Here is a 12807-nt window from a genome sequence, read left to right as displayed (position 1 = left end):
TGATGATGAGTTCTCATTAGAGGGCGATGAAAATGATGATGAAGATGACACACTTGAAGGGGTTGATCCTCATAATCCCATAGATTTGTATCGTGCAAGCAATTCATCAATGGAAGTCAGCAAAGAAAGTAATGAAACAAAAGAATGGTCTGACAACGGATAATATTAAATGCAACTTTTTTCTTATGTTTTGTATTTTAATATCGTAGTACATATAGATATCTTTTAATGTGGTGACTAACAAGTTTAAATATTCTGAATCAGATACACTCTAGATGCTTATTATGAGAAGACCATCACAAATTCGGATTTGAGTCAATATAGACTGGTAAGTTTATCTTAAAAGAGTTATTTCTTTTTCTTTTTTTTTTCAAACTTATGAAATATTGGTTCTGTATCTATTATTCATTATATAAGAAAATACTCTCTGGACCCTAACTATGAATCATTCATTGTAGTATTTGCCATATAATTTTGCTGCATATCTTAAACTCTCTGGAGATGGTTCGGCTTGGAAGATTACTGGTCCACCTTTCAGCGTAGGAAAGAATATATTCTTTTTTCACCTACTGAAAAGTAGAGGAAGAGATAGAGAATGGAAGTTTGGGGTTGAATGAAAAGAATGTTGTAAAGTATACAAGTTAAAAGGAAGGGACAAGATTATCTTGAAGCTGAACTCCCTACCGAACCGCCACACAAAGTTGTTGATTGAAAGATCTTAGACCTTATAAAATAGGGCCTCCTATATATTATTTTGTCTGACACATATTTTGGACTATATGTTAAATTGTGTTGGACATATTTTGTTTTCTTATCAATGGAAAAGTAATTATTTAGGTGGTTTAAAACTTTTTAATGTTACTATTAGATATGTATTATATTTTGAAACCTAGGTTTTTTATGTTCTAAAATTTAAAATATGTATAGTATGTGAATTTGTTACTTAATCTATGTAATTTTTTATTATATGGTATAAATAGTTGCTGTAAATAAATATAAAGTATTTGACCATTTTTTTTGTATTAATAATTAAATTAATATGATAATTTTTTTTAAACTATAATATTAATATTAGATATGAGAGTTTTGTTCAAAATATATTAGATATATTAAATAATTTTATTTTTTAAAATGGTGAGAAAACTTTAATTCCGTCCAAATGCACGAGTCTTTACGCTAGTAAAAAATGAAAAGGTGGTGACCAAGGAATTGGATGGCCAGGATAGAGTGTCGCCCGTGGGAAATTCGAGCGAATAAATGATTATTAGTGGCATGTTCTCTTAATTCGGGCTACATTTTGATTTGCGTAGGTGCGCGCTGTACTTGATTGCATGCAAAACAAATGAAAACGGAGGGTATGTATGACATTGCTCTTGAGAGCAATATGTTTTGGCGCATGTGCATGAATGATTTGTTATTATATTTAATTATTTATTTACGTATAAATAATTATATAAATAGAAATAGTATGAAAAAACAATCATTTATATCCATAAATTTTATAAACGTTGACCAAAATATTTATCAAATAAAAAAAATTAACGTTATACTTATAAAAGATAGGTTTCATGTGACAAAAATATTCAAACTCTATTTTTTTTATTTTTTAATAAAATTCTCAAATTATTTCCACCATCTTTTTTTTTAAATTTCAAATTTTGATTGTAAGACCTTGAATTTTTAAAAATTAGATAATAAAATTAATTATAATTTATTTTATTTATTTAAGAATATATTTTTTGAGATATTTATACCAATTGGGTATTTTTTATTTATGATTTAAAGTTTTAATAATTTAAAAATAATAAAAATTTTATATGCTTTAATTTGAATAATTAGATTTTAGTTCTATTTTATAATTTAAAAAAATTAATTTGATTATCTCCAAATATTGAATTAGAGTATTAAGTTAAAAATAATTTATAAATTGATGATTAAATAATAATTTTATAGATATTATTATTGAATTTAAAATTAATTTTCAATTACTCTTTTACCTTTTAATTTTATTAAAATTATTAAACTATCCAAAATTTCTAATTTCATACACAATATCCTAATTCCTAAATTAAAACCTTAATTGACACTAATCCTAACCTAACACTCGCCTTCACTCCCTTATCACATCAGCACCGCCTCACCGCCTCACCCATGCCATTCCACCCCCTTTTTCCCTCTCAGCTGCAATGCATATACCCAAATAAATGAAAAAAGAGAGTGAGCTCTGAGAGACATAAGAGGAGAAGAAGATCGAGCCAAGGAAGGAGAAGGAGCGGCCGTCACACCGCCACCGTCACGCACCACTACCGCGCTGTCAATGCCATCATGTCACCGACGAAGGGAAGAGGGAGAGACGCGCAGAGTTCAGGAGAGAGAGAGAGAGAGAGAGGCCGAACGTGAGATGTAAGAACCGGAATTTTCATGAATAAAATCATTTAATTGCCCAAATTAAATTCCAAAAAGTTAGGATGAGAATTTGGGGATTTAAATATGATTTTCGGACTCAGTAGGTCCTTCCGAGTCAGAAAATGTGTTTTCTGCGAAAAACCGTAAAAAACCGCGAACCGGCAGTCAAACCGGTTGAATCGGTTTAAGTTTGCTCGGTGCTGCGCGAGAAGTAGTGAAAACAGCCGAAAACCTTAGAAAAATATTAGAGATGGAAAACCGGACGTTAGTGTTAAAATTTTGGCCCGAAGTTGGGCCAAACGGGCTATAAACGCTAACGAGTTGAACCGGGCCAAAGTTGGGCCCAAGTCCAACATGTATAAGTGTTCATTAATGAACCCAAACACTCATAACACACTCAAACACACACACACTCAGCTGAAGAGAAGGGGAAGAACAGAAACCCTTGAGTACTATTCACTTCAATCTTTCCAAGCTAATATCTTGAGCTACGGTGCTCTGATTTGCGTGCCATCAGTGGCTTCGAGTTCCTTGTGAAGAACTCTACAAAACCCATGTAAGAAACTGGTAAGAAAAGTTCGAAATCTTCCCAGTTCCTCTCCTCTAAATTTTGGGTTTTTAGGACTTTGGGTTAAATGAGTTTTTGTGATTTTGGATGTTTAGGTTTGCTCTAATCCTTGCTTAGCATTGAATTTTCGCTATCAAATCTGTTGGAAAAGGTAAGAGCCACTAAACTCTGTGATATTATGTTTAAATGAAACCCTAGGTTGATTTTGTGATGATTTATATGTGTATAGCTTGATTATTGTGAGTTTGGAGCTTGTTGGTGCTTGTTGGAGTTACATTGGTGGTTGAAATTTGGTTGAAAGCTCATTTGGTTCATAAAGGGAATCGGCCAAGGTATGGTTTCAGTTTTTTCTATGTAGTATATAATATTTATGAACACTTAGGCTAGTGACCCATAGGATAGGAATGAATTATAATGGTTGTTGAGGTGTTGAATGTTGATGTATGTTGAATAATATTGACATGTTAAGAACGAATGATTATATGTGGTTGTGATGTGTGAGGATAACTTGTATGGAGATGATGATGATATGGAGTTTTAAAATGAGGAATATGTGAATTTGATAATGATTGTTGGTATTTAAGGATTATGATGTTTGATGTTGCGTATGTGAATTATTGTTGTTGATATGGTTGATAATTGATGATGATTAGTGATCTTGTTGGTATATTGAAGGTGAGTGTTGAGATTGTTGATAAATGATGTGAATTATGATGAGTTGATAAATCATGAATGTTGAATTGGTAAAGGTAGTGTGAGAGATTGAAATTGAAAGAACAGGGGATTGATTTTGATATTGGTAATGATTGAATTAGGATTGAAGAAGGTGTTGGTGGTTGGAAATGGTATAATATGATAAAAAGGGTAGGTTATGATAGAAAGTAGAGCTTGAAGTGGTTTTGGTTTGGTTTGGTTGGAAATGTTGGTAATGTTGAGGTTTTGTGACTTTTGTAAAAATTGGGTTTTTGGTGAACTTTGTTCGATCATAACTTTTGCCTCAGTTTTCAAATTTTATTGAAATTTATTTAAAATTAAAGATCTTTGAAAATCCTTTAAATCGATATAAAGTTTGTGAAAATTGGAATTTTGTATAGGAAGTTATGATCATTCAAAGTTTGTATTAAAAATCTGAAATTCTGCAAGGTTACAAAATTTCATGATTTTTGATATGTGCGAGCACACACCCTCGTGCGCACGCACACCTTGCAAAAATTTTGACCTGTGCGGACACACACACCTGTGCGCACGCACAGGCAGGGAAATGCATTCTGTTTGCAGTGCTAGCACAGCTTGTGCGCGCACATATCTAAGGAAGTATTTCAACCTGTGCGGATGCACACGTTGGGAAGGCCAATCTGTTAGGGGCGCAGGCACAGGTTGTGCGAGTGAACAGATTCTGTAAGTTTTGCCACCTGCGTGTATGCACACCCCTGTGCGTACGCACACATTTTAAAATCTCCTGGGCGTGCGCACGCACACACCCCTGTGCAGCCGCACACGCCCTGTTTCTCAAATTTTACTTATTTTTTAACTATTCTACTTTTCCAACAAGGTTGTAAGCTTCTATAACATCATTTTAAGACTTTTGGGCTCAATTTTGGGTATTAGAACATGGAAAAGATCTTAGGAGGTTTAATTTGATATTTTCTTGAAAAACTAGAAAACGGAGGCTTAGGTTTCTGGTGTACTGAGGATGGGTTTGATAGAGTGAGAAGAAAGAAAGATGTATGAATTGAGAAATTGATGAACTATTGAGTTCAAAAAGAAAATTATGAATTTATGATGGTTGCGATGAGTTGAGAATTTGGAAAGAAATGATGGAATTATTGAATTATGTGGAGAGTGTGCCAGGCATTATATCCTTGGAATGTTTAGAGTTGATAATTGGAAGTGATTTGAGATGAGAAACGATGATGAGTTGGGATTGATGGACTTGTGGATGTGGATAGTGAGCCAAGCACTATATCCTTGGAATGATTTGTGATGAATTATATGCTGTTGTTGTTTTCCTTCTCTGCCGCAAGAGTGTGCCAGGCACTATATCCTCGGATTGAGCATGCAAGTGTGCCAGGCACTATATCCTCAGAACAAAAGCGTGCCAAGCGCTATATCCTCGGAAGTGACAGAAAGGCGACATCCGAAAGGGTGTGTCGGGTTGACATTTATAGACCGACAAGTGATATCACGAGCCAATAGGACATGTATTCATCATATGCATCTCTTATGTGCTTGTTTGCTTTGACTACTTGAGCTTGCCTAATTGTATAATATGCCTACTTGCTTCTTGAATTACTTGTTATATATTTGAATATTACTTGTGTTTTCCTTGCTTGTATTATCTGTGTTTGTCTGGGATTGAGGAGGATCGGTTGGGAAGGCTGTGGGACAGCGGTGTTGGTTAGAATAGAAATCCCCTAAGATAGACTACCCGGTTTATGTATGTTAAGGTTTATTTTATGCTTAACTGTTCTAGTATTCTTTAAGTTTGAATCTTGTGATGGATATGGAGCTTAGGATTGCCTTTGGCATCCCGGGGTCTTATATCCTACATCACTGGGCACTGTTACCATACTGAGAACCTCCGGTTCTCATACCATATTCTGTTGTTATTTTTCAGGTGTAGGTCGCAGCCCACCTCGGTGAGTTGTTTGGTTGGTGATAGAAGCGGAGAATTCGGATATCTTTCAGGGTCTTTTGATTTATTTTGCTATACACCTCTCATTTTGTATTTTGTTTAGCCTAGAGGCATGTACTGAGAGAACAAAACTTGTATAAGCTGTTTTTACCGTCTGGTTTCATGTATGGTCTGTTTATGGCTAGCCGGCTTAAACTCCGCGAGTCGTGGCTAGATCCTTATGATATTATACCATGATATTTTGATATAAATTGTATCTATTTCTTGTGCTTTAAGTTAGTTGCTCCGTTCATACGTTTTGCGCTTTTCATATCATACCTTTGAGCTATATCCTTCATCGGGCTTCTAGATTATATTAATTCTTTCTATATATTATATGTATGAGCTTAAAACTGTCATAATCTCTGATTATCCTTTGCTTTACGACGTGAGGTAAAACTTAGACTAATTAGGGTGTTACATGGAAAGCTTTCCTTGTTGCCTCGTCGTTTCGCTGTCGCCTTCACCGCCAGCTCGCCGCCAATCCACCCACGAACAGCCGTCGCCGGAGGAGCTTCGCACCAGTCACCGCCATGCTTCTTGGTCGCCGTTGAGTAAAGCCGAGAAAGAGCGTCTGACGTGAAGGAGAGGAGAACACGAAGACTAGGGTAGGAGCGAGTCCCTGTTTCGCACTGCCATGCCTTCACGGCGTCGAACTACCACTGCCACTGCTAGGGTTTGGCTCCGTCGCGTCCTGCTATAGCTGGAGTTAGCCACTGTTAGAGCTGCTGTTCTGCCATCGTCAAACTTGAAATGGGTCACTGCTGTTTCTACCGGTAGCACTATTTCTATTATGGTTCTGATTCCTTTGTTTATGAGACTTGTAACATTTTCTTTCTTGCTCTATTACCATTTTGTTCCTCTGTCATATCTCTGTCCTAATTATATTAGCATATTTTTATTCTAGCGTTTCCAATTTATCTCCTAAAAAATTATGATTGGCGCTGAGATCGCTGTTGCTGCTGCTCCAAGAGGAAAGTTGTTGCTACTACGAATTAAAAATAAACAAAGGATTTGTTGCATTTAACTACCGAATTTCAGCTAATTGAGGTAGGGGGTTCGTTTTAAAATTAAGAGTTTTTAATTTTAGAATTCCAAAAGCTTATTGAGTAATTGCGAATAATTTATAAATTCTTTCTATGACTAATTAATGAGAACTAATTAATGAGAATTGATGAAGTTAAATTGTTGGTGATAGTATGTTTGAATATGTTGAATTTGATTTTTGGTTTGTTTGATGGTGCTGTAAAGAATTGGGTGGTTAGATTATCTATATGTATATTTGCTAATTGTGACTCTGTTATTGATGATGATATTGTTGTAGTTGCTGCTTGTTGTATTGTGATGGTGAATGGTGAAACACTTGGTGTTGTTTGTTGAATTGGGAATATGAGCTGAGTTCTATGAATTGAGTTTGAATTGAGGCTGTGATTAATGTTGGAATCTTTGGTTATGTTGATGTTTTGATTTGATTGTTGACTTGAGAAACTATGAAAGTGAGGAAGCCCGTAAGGGTGGCAAAGTCAAATTTTAAAGGGAGGTTATATCCGAGTTTTTGTAAAAATATACAAAAAGTAATTTTGATTTGAAAATCCGACTTATAAGCTTATTTTGAGAAATGATTCTATGTTGAGAAAAGATTTGGTTTACATATTTACACATATCGAGAAAAGGGTTTAATATTAAAAAGTTTGATTTATACTTCTAAAGTAAGGAATGACTTGGGTTTAAAACCGTTGGAAGGAGTTTGAGAAAATGTTGGTTTGATTTATTGGTTAGCTTTCAGATTTATAAATGTTCTGATAATGGTTATAGTTTGTTGGATTTATCAATGATTTTTGGGAATTGAAAATGGTTTTGGTAGGGGGACATAGTCCAAATTTCAGAGGAAATATTGCCAAAATTTTTATAAAACTCAAAGACTTTGTTTAAAGCGTTATTTAAAAGCAAATCTGATTTAAGAATATTATTTGATTTCGATTTATTACGGAAAGAGCCTTGTTTTCAATTCGAATTGTTAAGAAAAGTATAATATTTTAAATTCAATCTTTTGAGAAGAGATTTTGTTTTAAGTTGCGATTTGAGTTTGGTTTGTTAAAAAAAAGAAAGAAAGAGAAAGAGAACCCGACACATGTGATTATGAAATGAATAAAAGGTCACGAGATGGTGATGGAAAGTAAATAGTTATGGTGCCGATGTGAGAATGTTACGCTGTGGGATTTATATGTGAATGGTTGTGCGGGGATGTCCGTGTATATGGAACGGCTTCCAGGAGAAAGGGTCACATGCTTCAGCTGAAGAATTAGCGCCTGCAAGTACTTGCAGAGCTCATGTTTGACATACTTCAACTGGAGAATCAGCGCCTGCAAGAAGTAGAAACTTGCATAGGTTATGTCACTGGAATGCCTTATTCGACTTGCTAGTTGGATTGCGTCGGGTGCGGGTGGAAACCGACAAATAAGCTCGTTACTTGCGATAGGATTAGACATGCATCATATTGTTTGCGTATTTGCATTTGATTGTGTTTGTAACACCCTACTACACAGTGTTTTATGCTTAAGTCATAGAACAGAGGTAGTGTGGTATTACAGACCTTTAATAGTAAGGATATACATATAATACTGAAAGAAATAATATACTAGGAGCCTTGAAACAGAGCGGGTAAACAAAAATCGCAAAATAAAAAGCGCAACGCTCAAGGAATAGGATTACTTGCGTGCTAAGAAACCTAATAGGAACATGATAAAACAATAAACGAAGGGATAAAGAAAAGCCAAGGAACAGCATAACTAGCCTCTGACTCAGCCTGCGAAGCTAAGGCTGGCCGGAGGATACATATATACATATAAACATACATAAGTGTCCCCAAAATATACCAAAATACCAAAGTAAACTCCTATCTCTCCCTCAACCTCTAAGAGGAGCAGCATACATAAGTTACTTGGAGAGTAAGCTACACATATATATACATATATACAAATAGAAACCAAAATACACCCAAGGACTACTTCGCTTTCCAGAATCCAGACGCCTAGCGAGGAGCCTCTCGACCTGCATCTGAAAAACAACAATACAATATGGAATGAGAACCGGAGGTTCTCAGCATGGTAAAAGTGCCACGCGTATAAGAAATACGGTCCTGAGAATGCCATAGGCAATCCTAGAACTCCGTTATTCAATTATCCAACTTAAGTACTAAACAGAAGTCATAAACAGGGGTAGGTATTCTAAATCTGCCTAACTTACTCAAGTTCAAGCTTAACCTAACACCAAACTATTTCCTCCGTTTCCTCCATCCTTTCAACATTCAGAATGCAACAGAAACAAGCAACCAAACAAGTTCACGCACAAGTAATGATCAAATAGTACAAATAGCAAGTATAACAAATAGCAGGTAATATATATCAATTAGGCATACCCAGGAAATGCATAGCAATCAATACAAACAAATGCATATGATGCATGCCTGTCCTATGGCTGATGGGGCCCATCTGTCGGTTATCCAGCCAACCCGACAAGTCCGAAAACCTTAGACTGTCCCCCGTCGCGCATCCCCAAGAGTCTATGCATAGAGTTCACATTCAATCATCATATAATCACTCAATGGGGGCTATCCATACCCGGGAATTTATACGTGCCCGGTCACCCTTACGACGTAGGGTCAACAGAGTATCGAGATTCAACCTGGAACACGTGGTGGCGAGCCACAGTTCTTACCCAGGGAAACTCGTATCTCAGATATCATTATTCATAAGCCATGGCAATTATCATCAATACATCATCAAGTATCAAACCTTAACATTAAACTTCATTAACATCCTTATTTTCTTCATAAAAGCCACTATTTACAACTTTCTTCACCTTCAAGTTATCTTATTTTCCTAGCTTCTTTTACCTACTAGACCTAGAACCATGCTTTAAGCCTTAAAAGGAAGAAAATGGAGGTTTAGAAGTGGAAAATTTGTTTAAAAACATTCAAAACCGGTTTGGTCACCCTGAACTCAGATTTAAACACTAAACTTGCAACGTACATAACTTTCTCCACAAAATTCCGTTTTCCACAAAGTTGATATCAATCAAAAGCTCTTGAAACTATCTTTTATTTGCAACAAACCACAACCCAATCCAAAATTTGAGGAGAATATTATGGATGTCTAAAGTTCATCAAAATTTGGTTTTAACCACTTTCAACAAAACCTCTTTTTCTCCAACTTAAGTTTCTTACCATTTAAAACTTGCATTGTAAAACCATATCAACTCAATTCATCAACAACCATTACCAATATAAGCTTTAATCAACTCAACCAACCTAGAACATCAAAATTATCCACTTTTACCTCATACATCAATAACTTTTCCTTTGTTCACATCAATTCTTCACCTATATCAATTATCATCATATATTTATCAACCTTCCATCAACATATACTAATTAAATGCCATTAACATAAGTCAATTCTTCATACATGTTAATCCATCAACTTGACATAACAACCATTTATTAACAATCACCAACCATAATTCATCAATATCAACTTCAATATAACCCATTATAAGCAAGTCCAAAAGCATGAAATTAATAACATCAATACCTCAAAATTCCAATCTATGTTCATCAATAATTTACTCCAACAACATTACAAACTACTCATTAAATGCAATTAACAGTTCAACTTATCCTATGGTTCCTCTAACCTAAGTTTTCACAACACCGTAAATATTAAACGTGCGAAACTTAAACCATACCTTGGCCGATCACTTAGTTCACCCAAGGCAGCCTCACAACTCAAAATTACAGCCCCTCCAAATTCAAACAAACAGCCCCAAACCAAGCTTGATCACCAACAAGCCTCCAACAAGCATCAACATTCACATACACACTACCTAAACCACAATTAACACATCCAAACATAACAACTCAATACCCAAATTCCTAAATTCATAAATTTTATTAGGGTTTGAGATCTCTTACCTTTACCCACTGATCCTTGGGCAATACCCACAAGAAATCAAGTCTAGTGGACCCCTAAAACATAAAAATCATAAAGGAATTGAGTTTCTCAAACCTTAAACTCGAAATTCATATACCAGCAGAAATGGGGCTAGGAAAAACCGATTCACTTACTGTTTTGTTTGGATAGAATTGAAGAGCTCGACGAGCCCGACGCGTGGCCGCAAACGGTGCGGCGATCGGAGCCCGAATGAGGAAGTTATGGTAGTTGGAAGGAATGGTGAGGGTTTGTGAATCTCCTCTCCCTCCCTTGCTGTAATGGCGTCGCAGCAGCTTATGAGGAAGAAAAAAGCTGCTGCCTCATTTAAGTGTTTGGGTCCGGTTGAACCCACGGACCCGGTTTGGGCCCCGGTTCAACCGGTTTGGCCTTTCCGGTCTGTTTTGGGCCAAATTTTCGAAATTGGTATCAAAATTTTTGTTTCGACGAGCTCTGTCCTATTTTGATATTAGTTTTGTATTTTTAGCTTTCCTAATTAAAATTCAATTTATTAACTAATAATTTTCCGATTTTTACGGGGTTTACATCCTACCCACCTAATTAGGAATTTTGTCCTCAAAATTCAAAGTTAGTTACCTAAAAAGAGGTGTGGGTAGTCCTTTCGCATCTCTGATTCAAGCTCCCAGGTATGTTCTTCAACACCAGCCCGACTCCAAGCTACTTTCACCAAAGAAACTTCCTTACCGCGTAAACGCTTGATACTTGTATCGTCAATCCTAACCGGAGTTACTGGGAGCGTCAGGTCTTCTCTCACTTGGACTGATTCCGGTTCTAGGACATGACTAGGATCAAAAGTGTATTTACGAAGCTGTGATACATGAAACACATCATACAGGTTCGAAAGATATGGTGGTAACGCGATCCTATACACCACTGGTCCAACTCTCTTCAGGATTTCAAACGGCCCAATCTAACGGGGATTTAACTTCTTGGTTTTGATGGATCTCCCTATTCCAGTGGTTGGAGTAACCTTTAAGAAGATGTGCTCTCCTTCCTCAAATTCTAGAGGCTTCCGTCTTCGGTCTGCATAGCTCTTCTGACGGCTTTGAGCTTCAAGCATTCGACTCCGGATTCTCTTTATTTGCTCAGTGGTTTCACTTACCATTTCAGGTCCTATCAAGCTCTTTTCTCCTGCTTCGTACCAACATAATGGAGACTGGCATTTTCTTCCATACAAAGCCTCATATGGAGCCATTCCAATACTTGCATGATAGCTATTGTTATAAGCAAATTCTACCAGAGGCATATATCGATCCCAACTCGCCGGTTGATCCAAAACACAAGCTCTTAACATGTCTTCCAAGGTTTGTATTGTTCTTTCTGATTGGCCATCCGTCTGAGGATGATAGGCAGTGCTTAGGCTTAATTGAGTGCCAAAAGCTCGCTGAAAAGCACCCCAAAACCGTGATGTAAAGCGAGGATCTCTATCCGATACAATGGTGGAAGGTACGCCATGTAACCTCACAATCTCCTTTATGTATAAGCGCGCTAACTCCTCCATAGTGCAGCTTATCCGAATAGGCAGAAAATGAGCTGACTTGATTAGTCGGTCTATGACTACCCAAATGGCATCACAACCTGTCCGAGTTCTTGGTAAGCCCAATACAAAATCCATAGCAATGCTTTCCCATTTCCACTGTGGAATCTCCAAAGGTTGAAGGGTTCCTGCTGGCTTTTGGTGTTCAATCTTAACTTTCTGACAAGTTAGGCATTTAGAAACATGTAACGCCACATCATTTTTCATTCCTGGCCACCAGAACATCGTCTTTAAGTCTTGGTACATCTTAGTGCTTCCAGGATGAATGGAGAACCCGCTCTTATGAGCTTCCTCCAATATGTTATGTCGCAAATCCCCGACATCTGGCACAATTATCCGGACCTTGAACCTCCACAACCCATCTCTATCTTCTGACACTCTCCATTGCTTGCCTTTCTTAATCGCCGGCAAAATCTTATACAATTCTTGGTCATTCTGATGAGCCTTTATCAGTTCAGCCTTGAAGTCGCTTGAGATCTGTAATTGGCTTAGGCATAAAGTCCCAAACTCCTCTCTGATTCCCAGTTTCAATCCTTGGAAGGCTCTCAACAACTCTTCCTCTCTTAGCATCATCCAAGCAGCACATAGAGATTTCCTACTCAAGGCATCCGCC

The 12807-nt window shown here is 36.7% G+C and overlaps 1 long non-coding RNA gene across 1 annotated transcript; it reads right to left on the bottom strand.

The window, feature by feature from the left end:
- Positions 1–8426: 8426 nt before the first annotated feature.
- Positions 8427–10917, bottom strand: LOC112738415 (uncharacterized). The gene is made up of 4 exons (XR_003169381.3): positions 10774–10917; positions 10621–10674; positions 10395–10532; positions 8427–8705 (listed from the first exon to the last, which is right to left on the bottom strand). It is a non-coding gene; the product is annotated as an uncharacterized lncRNA (long non-coding RNA).
- Positions 10918–12807: the final 1890 nt, after the last annotated feature.

The sequence above is a fragment of the Arachis hypogaea genome, chromosome 2, assembly GCF_003086295.3.
Source record: "Arachis hypogaea cultivar Tifrunner chromosome 2, arahy.Tifrunner.gnm2.J5K5, whole genome shotgun sequence".
Taxonomy (NCBI): domain Eukaryota; kingdom Viridiplantae; phylum Streptophyta; class Magnoliopsida; order Fabales; family Fabaceae; genus Arachis; species Arachis hypogaea.
The sequence above is the reverse complement of the archived record's forward strand: the minus strand, read 5'-3'. Positions and strand labels throughout refer to the sequence as shown.